The sequence below is a fragment of the Dreissena polymorpha genome, chromosome 1, assembly GCF_020536995.1.
Source record: "Dreissena polymorpha isolate Duluth1 chromosome 1, UMN_Dpol_1.0, whole genome shotgun sequence".
NCBI classification, from domain to species: domain Eukaryota; kingdom Metazoa; phylum Mollusca; class Bivalvia; order Myida; family Dreissenidae; genus Dreissena; species Dreissena polymorpha.
The window spans coordinates 204,712,680-204,721,771 of NC_068355.1; the positions used below are offsets into that span (position 1 = coordinate 204,712,680).

Sequence of the window (9,092 nt, forward strand, 5' to 3'; positions counted from 1 at the left end):
AGTTGCTAAAAGTAAACACAACTGGTTTTATTACAAGCACTTTGCACTCCGAGCCCAAAGGGCATCGCATTGAATTGAGACTTAAGAAGGCTTAAAAACATGACACCAGTTTTGTTGTATGGTCCAGTACGCCCTTCGACTCTCAACCCGAAGTTAATCAGAACTCAAACTCGGCCTTAACAATATCCGCGAGGCCAGCATATCAGCTGAGCTTCAGGTGAGACCTTACAGTGTTATTAATTTTGTCAAAGGTTGGGCCTAAATTCAGCCCCATTCCTCAAAACTCTATTTTTTATGAACTTTGGCGTCGGGACTCGCTCCATCTCTGTCTATTGCCTGGTCAAAGCAGCAGCAGCAATAAGAACAACAAGTAGTATCTGAGCGGTGCTCTGGGATACGGGGCTTCATGTATGTGCTTAAAGTGTCATCCCAGAATATCCTGTGCAGACTGCACATACATCAAGTCCTATTAAAGTGTCATCCCAGTATATCCTGTGCAGACTGCACATACATCAAGTCCTATTAAAGTGTCATCCCAGAATATCCTGTGCAGACTGCACATACATAAAGTCCTATTAAAGTGTCATCTCATATTAGCCTGTGCAGACTGCACATACATCAAGTCCTATTAAAGTGTCATCCCAGAATATCCTGTGCAGACTGCACATACATAAAGTCCTATTAAAGTGTCATCTCATATTAGCCTGTGCAGACTGCAAATACATAAAGTCCTATTAAAGTGTCATCCCAGATTAGCCTGTGCAGACTGCACATACATTAAGTCCTATTAAAGTGTCATCCCAGAATATCCTTAGTGTTTTTCCCAGGAGGGCAAAGGGGCATGGCGCATTACTTTCAAAAAGGGCATTTTAGCGCGCAGTTTAGGAAAAAAAAGGGCAAAAACATTCCCGGAATACCTGAACTACGAGAAACATGTAATCGCATCAGAAGCAGTTGTGGAAAAAATAACATATTAACAAGCACATTTATTGGTTATAGATGTATTTAACTTACTATGATTTATATTAATATATTTACCTTGCAATGTACATTTAAGTTCCATGCTGTTTCAATAAACTGTACAGCACGACAAACATAATAAAGCAATATATGCATATGAATTTGATTATACACAGATCCACTAACATAAATGAAACCATGTTTGTCTTATCCCATTTTCTAACAATAATCTTGACAGATGTTTAAAATAACATTGCGAGTAAATTGATCACTAACAATATGCAAACACTCGTTTCCGTGACATACATCCATCGAGTAGATTACAAATAAATAAATAATGTTGTTGCTATCTAAAACATTTTTATTCATCGTTGATTATCACAGACATTTCATCAATTCCTTCTTAATGTATAATCTCCATCGTTAATTCGATCGTTTACGACGTTATTTGCCATTTTTGCAGAGTCACAATTTAATTCTGTATAGTCCGCCATGTTGATAAAATGTCAAATGATGTAAGCGACAGGCGCGCATAGAAACGTTAAATCGTATACGCGATTCGAATTTTGTTAAATTAGTATACGTCTTAGTAATTATTTTAATAATTAGATCTAATAATCTTAAAGACAAAAACGATAAAGAATAAATTTGTTTGTGATTTTAAATGTAATTATGAGTAAAAATATATGTTTTGATATAACTGAATAATGCATGCAATGCACCATTGCCACGAGAATAACCTCGAGTTTTCATCAAAAGTCTCCGAAGTAATGATTTTATTGTAGATGGTGTACACATTGACGACTGAAAAGTGAGCTTGGTATAACATAGCCTCCGGCATTATCGATTGATACTGACACGGGGTTATTCACGCATGACTAATTCACAGCTTTGGGGCAGTCAGTTTGACTACCTATAAATCGAGCACTGTTATAGATTAAATCTACTCGATTAATGTAGTCGATTAGACGTTGACGTCTCTCGAGTAAATCAAGCACAGTCGGAGCGTCACAGACAATCAAGGAAGCTGATTTTGCGGACCAAGTTAAATCGCAAGGCAATAAAGATGTTATCGACAAGGACGCGTGGCGAAATTTTCCTTTGAAAAGAAGGGCGCATGGCAAAATTTGTCTTTGAAAAGGGCAGAGTGGTGATCCGGAAGGGCGGCGTGGCTTTTCGCCACGCTAAAATGGCCTGGGAAAAACACTAATCCTGTGCAGATTGCACATACATCAAGTCCTATTAAAGTGTCATCCCAGAATATCCTGTGAAGATTGCACATACATTAAGTCCTATTAAAGTGTCATCCCATATAAGCCTGTGCAGACTGCACATACATTAAGTCCTATTAAAGTGTCATCTCAGATTAGCCTGTGCAGACTGCACATACATCAAGTCCTATTAAAGTGTCATCCCAGATTAGCCTATGCAAACTGCACATACATCAAGTCCTATTAAAGTGTCATCCCAGATTAGCCTGTGCAGACTGCACATACATTAAGTCCTATTAAAGTGTCATCTCAGATTAGCCTGTGCAGACTGCACATACATCAAGTCCTATTAAAGTGTCATCCCAGATTAGCCTGTGCAGACTGCACATACATCAAGTCCTATTAAAGTGTCATCCCAGATTAGCCTATGCAAACTGCACATACATCAAGTCCTATTAAAGTGTCATCCCAGATTAGCCTGTGCAGACTGCACATACATTAAGTCCTATTAAAGTGTCATCTCAGATTAGCCTGTGCAGACTGCACATACATCAAGTCCTATTAAAGTGTCATCCCAGATTAGCCTGTGCAGACTGCACATACATCAAGTCCTATTAAAGTGTCATCCCAGATTAGCCTATGCAAACTGCATATACATTAAGTCCTATTAAAGCGTCATCCCAGATTAGCCTGTGCAGATTCCACATACATCAAGTCCTATTTTCCAAGAATGAGGCTCATATAGTTCACTTAACATCTGTCCTATTTCTGCCTGATTGAAGAAAAGCTCCTAACATCAAATGTGAATTATTCGTTTTTAAATTGATCAAACTTAGAAAATAAATAATAAATAAAAGTTGATCTGATATCAGTTTTAGTCATAGAAGGTCAGAACATAGTTTTGTCTATTTTTGGGCCAAAATTTAAACCCTGAACCAAAAGTTTCTCCTTGCATAATTAAAATATCTGCTTAAAGCGGGTATATACGATTTTGTCAAATATTTATGAATTTATATAAACTGTGTAAAAAACTTATTATATATATATTTCAATATAAATTAAAATAAAAGCTAAGAAGAACATGTGTCGAAAAATGCAAAATAAGCCAGATATTTAATTCTGAAATTGAAAACGGCTGTACAGCCGAATTCGCCAGCATGTATACCATACATGTACGATGTGCATCTAAACTTACGAGGTGTGTTACAGACGTTTGTGGATTTTCGCTATAACTTTCATTTGGTAACATAAATGGACAAACAAATAGCATTTTAAGAATATTTCGTCCTTTCCAAATCTACTCTCCAAATATCATGGAAATACATAAAACAATAAATATATATCAGAGATTTAAACATGTGCACAATGCGCACACCGATGCACGTGTAACGTTTCTGTTCAAGGTCAATGACGTTATGAAGTTAACAACTGTCAAATATTTTCCACATAATCACCTCCAACGCGAATGCACTTTACGTGTCGGGAAATCCACTTGTCAAAAGTGTCTATACCAGTCATCGTCAAAAGACAACACGATTCGCTTTGCTGCAACTGTAAGTTCCTGTTTACTTGCAAAGCGAATACCGCGCAACTGTGATTTAACTTCCGGGAAGACGCGGAAGTTCATAGGGGCCAAATCCGGGCTGCAAGGAGGACTTAGGCGCTGTAACGTGAAATTTGCCGTAAATTCTGTTTATCAACGACATTTAAATCAAATTTAAATTCGCGTAACGCTCATACTTATAATAAAATACACGCGTGCGCCGCATGTCGTTACTGAGGTCTCTATGGCAACGCGTTTCAAACGCGCTTTATGGAATTCATGCATTTTTAGCTTATATATAAAGTCCGTGATAATTGGTTTGTATAATATGTAAATTTCATTGACTTTTACCAGCGAACAAATAAGTTATAGCGAAAATCCACGAACTTGTGGAACACCCCTCGTAGTTTAACGGTTTATAATACAAAGACGAATGCTTCGGTTATTGTAGGAAAATATGTACGTCACTATCGGCTCGGGGCGCTAAATTGTCTTTGCTGCATTTTATGAAATTCGGCTTTAATGTATAATTTTTCTTGCCTATTTTGTGTTATTGTAACATTTTTTATCAATATATTACAATTAAACACATATAAAAAATCGTATATACCCGCTTTAAATCGAATTGTTGAATTCTCTTTTATTTGAGTAAAAAAATATTTAAATGCATTCAGCACATTTAAAAATTATTTTCTTCATTTATTTTCAATATTTAATTTAATTCCTGCATTTTGTTTTAAGAGCCTGTTCCTCCTGGTCCAGGACCTTTGGACAAATGTTCAAATAGTACTACCCACAGGATGAAGCCACTCTGAATCCGGGGCTCCATACTTTCTTGGCCAGGGGCCAAGACTACCTCGTCAATAAGGTACGTTGGTAATGTAATTTACCATGTATAATGTGTAGTGTTTTACAGTTTGTGTGTGTTTAATATTAATAAAACTCTATTCTTACTGCCAACTAAAACAAATCATTTATGTAATTGTAAACTATTTATAATAGCTGCCATTTGTATTGCCTTGAAAGGGCTCGGTGGGGGTGGGAGCATACAAATTTGTCCTTGTCTGTAATTCTCCCTGTCCTTCCTTTCATCCTTATTTAAGTCCCAAAGGGACATATAATGTTTGTATCAAGTGTTTAGTTTATATCTCATTTGTATAAAGATACATCAAACATACTTTATTTCTTAAATATATTTTTAATCAAACAACATTGATTGACTTCTAATATAACTGATGCCATTATTGAGAATATTCAAAAAGGAACATTTGTTTGCTTTTGGGGTAAGACAGTCAATTATTGTTTTCAGTGGAGTGAGGAAGTTTACATGTTTCCGCAGGTGCTCGTAAACATATCTATTTTCTTACTTTGCTGAGAAAAAGAATTCACAGTATTACCCCAAAAGCTAACAAATTTCCCATTTAAGTTAAATTTACAAGGACTATTAACCCATTTATGCCTAGCGTCTGGAAAAAAGGCCTTGGTCAGCAGCGTAGACATGATTAATAGAATAAGTACAATAAAAAAATATTAAATGTTTAACCAGATGGTTTTCTTTCTTTTTGTTATGCAGCAAAAAATTGGCTAATAGATATATAAGCTGTGATGTGGAAAAATGGGGCCTTATGCATGTGCTTAAATTGTTGTCGCAGATTAGCCTGTGCAGTCCACACAGGCTAATCATGGACAACACTTTCCTCTTAAAGGTATTTTTCTTTGAACAAATAATCCTCTTTATGAAAATCCAGTCTAGTCAGAAAGTACCCTCCCTTATTAGCTTATGTGAATTTCACATGCTAATCTGGGACGACACTTTCTTACATTAGTGATCCGCATATTGGCTTATAAAAATACATCTCTGAAAATGGAGAAAAGATGATAGATATAAATGAACAGATAAGTATAGCATAAGCCAACACTTTTCTTGTTTTTATACAAAATGACTTAATTGTATTTATTTTCATGCTATTAAGGACAAGGAACCAATAAAATGCCAGATTAGAAATTCATGTTGTTGAAAACCTTCCCAGCCAGTCAAGAGGCATAATTTGTGATAGATTGTAAAATAATTTGCAACAAGTTCCTATCACCCACTGTGTTGTTGTTGTTTTCAGCAGAGCACCAGCATTGATATCGAGTTGGCCCAGCAACCGCACCAGTCCCACCTGCAGGAGCCCCAGTCCAGAACGACCCTTCCCCTCCCTTGACTTCTAACTCCTCTCCCTTGACCGCCTGCCTCAAAAAGTCAGCATCGTTGAACAACTCCGTTCTGCAGGAAATTCTGAGCATGATTCTGTTCTGAACAAGTGCAATGCCCACGTCACGTTTTCCAAACATAAGCCTGGGTAGTTTTGTTAAGCTAGAGTTCCGCTTGGGCCTGAAAGGGACAAGTGTTACAGTTACAAACAGTTATAGCAGTAGTTATGGTAACGCTAACAGTCAGTTGTTGCTGTTGGACATCACAACAAATATCATGAAGAATAAAAATTTCAATAAGTTGTTCCAATCTATATGGGACAAACAGAAATTGAACGGAAGAAAATCAAGGAACAATAAAAGCGTAAGCTTTCCTAGTGGGATACATCTGCTGTTGATAGTTTGAACAACAGTAGGGTTACGGACTGCCCCAGATTGTCCTCTCAGCAGCCTGAATATCATAATAGAACGGACTTTTGGCAATATTTCTGACAAAGAAAGGCAATAATGACTTGGTTGTGAACACCCAGAGCACGATACATCCATGCTGACACAGAAAGGCATTATGACTTGGCTGTGAACACAGAACACAATACACCCATGCTGACACAGAAAGGCAGTAATGACTTGGTTGTGAACACCCAGAGCAAGATATTTCCATGCTGACACAGAAAGGCAGTAATGACTATGCTGTGAACACCTTGAGCAAGATATATCCTTGCAAACTCAGAAAGGCAGTTATAACTATGCTGTGAACACCCAGAGCATAATACATCCATGCTGACACAGAAAGGCAGTAATGACTTGGTTGTGAACACCCAGGGCAAGATATATCCATGCTGACACAGAAAGGCAGTAATGACTTGGCTGTGAACTCAGAACACAATACACCCATGCTGACACAGAAAAGGCAGTAATGACTTGGCAGTGAACACAGAACATGATACACCCATGCTGACACAGAAAGGCAGTAATGACTTTGCTGTGAACACAGAGCACAATACATCCATGCTGACACAGAAAGGCAGTAATGACTTGGCTGTGAGCACAGAACACCATACATCCATGCTGATACAGAAAGGCAGTAATGACTTGGTTGTGAACACAGAGCACAATACATCCATGCTGACACAGAAAGGCAGTAAAGACTTTGTTGTAAACACTAAGATATCCATACATCCATGGGGTGTGCCACAGACGCAAATTACGCCCACCATTTTGAACAAGGTGCTTAAAGTGAACACGTCTGGTTTTGTTATGAGCACTTAGCACTCCGAGCCTAAAAGGCCTCACATGGAATTGATGCAAGAGAAGGCTTTGAAAAATAACAGCAGTTTTGTTGTGTGGTCCAGTACGCCCTTCGACTCGCAACCTGAAGAAAGCAGAACTCAAACTCGTCTCTTAGCAATATCAGCAAGGCCATCATGTCAATCTCAGCTTCTAGAGCTTCAGGTGAGACCTTACAGTGTTAATTATAAAAAAAAAATTGGGCCGAAATTCAGCCCCGTTCTTATCTAAGTCTATATTTATGATAACTGGCTTAAGTTCTCAATTCATGGTTTCCCCGGAAGAAAAAGAATGTTTTGATAGGTTGCAACATTGAGTTAATCAGAACTCAAATTCAGCCTTTGGCAATATCAGCGAGGCCAGCATATCAGCTCAGCTTCTTGAGCTTCAGGTGAGATCATACAGTGTTATTCATTTGTCGAAATTGGGGCAAAATTGAGTCCCATTCCTTATCTTAAACAGTTTATTTTTTCCATAATTACTGGCTAAAGTTCTCTATTCAAGGTTTGACCCCAAACAATGTGTTAATAGGTTACAAATTGAGTTTGTTTCCTTATGCAGCTCTATAAGTTGAACCTTAGTGCAATTTATCTTGATAGCACTTATTCTCAATTTTTATACGCCCGTCTATGACGGGACGTATTATGGTATACCCCGCGTCCGTCTGTCCGTCTGTTAATGTCGTACGCTACGTCAAATATCCTTTGACAGATTTTCTTCAAATTTTAACACAATCTTAATATTGATAAACCCTGATCCCCTTTCGTTTTTGACGGAATTCTGAATTGTCGTTCCAGAGTTATGGGACTTTGTTCGTCAAAATTTCGTGATTTCATTGAATGTCCTACTGTAGCTCAAATATCCTTCGATGGATTTTTTTCAAATTTCAACACAATCTTAATATTGATAAACCCTGATCCCCTTTCGTTTTTGACGGAATTCTGAATTGTCGTTCCAGAGTTATGGGACTTTGTTCGTCAAAATTTCGTGATTTCATTGAATGTCCTACTGAAGCTCAAATATCCTTCGATGGATTTTTTTCAAATTTCAACACAATCTTAATATTGATAAACCCTGATCCCCTTTCGTTTTTGACGGAATTCTGAATTGTCGTTCCAGAGTTATGGGACTTTGTTCGTCAAAATTTCGTGATTTCATTGAATGTCCTACTGTAGCTCAAATATCCTTCGATGGATTTTTTTCAAATTTCAACACAATCTTAATATTGATAAACCCTGATCCCCTTTCGTTTTTGACGGAATTCTGAATTGTCGTTCCAGAGTTATGGGACTTTGTTCGTCAAAATTTCGTTATTTCATTGAATGTCCTACCGTAGCTCAAATATCCTTCGATGGATTTTTTTCAAATTTCAACACAATCTTAATATTGATAAAACCTGATCCCCTTTCGTTTTTGACGGAATTCTGAATTGTTGTTCCACAGTTATGGGACTTTGTTGAATGTCAAGGAGACGGCGCTCCATGCTCATGTTCTTATAAAATAAACCATGTATTCAAATACAAATAAACTGAAGTAAAAAAATGATTCAAAGGGTTATTTATTACCTTACTACTTCATTGGCGAACGACGGGCGTATCATGCGCTCATGGCGCAGCTCTTTATTAAATTATGTTTAGCCAAAACTACAACCATTTTCCCAATTTAATTCAAAACGCTATGGTTCTTTACGAATTGTCCCAATCCGAAAAATGGTTAAAATAAACTCTGCACAGAGCTAGCCCCTTGTTATAGCACATTTTTAAGTTTTTTATCAGAATAACTGGCTTAATTATACCCCCACAAACGAAGTTTAGGGGGGTATATAGTAGTGAACTTGTCTGTGGGTCAGTCGGTTTGTCAGTCCGTATTTAGTGTCCGCTCTCTAATTCAAGTAG

At 37.4% G+C, this 9,092-nt stretch overlaps 1 long non-coding RNA gene across 1 annotated transcript; it reads right to left on the reverse strand.

The window, feature by feature from the left end:
• Window positions 1-7,822: 7,822 nt before the first annotated feature.
• LOC127864719 (uncharacterized) lies at window positions 7,823-8,809 on the reverse strand. Its single transcript, XR_008042231.1, has 2 exons — window positions 8,594-8,809; window positions 7,823-8,110 (listed from the first exon to the last, which is right to left on the reverse strand). It is a non-coding gene; the product is annotated as an uncharacterized LOC127864719 (long non-coding RNA).
• Between the last annotated feature and the right edge of the window lie 283 nt (window positions 8,810-9,092).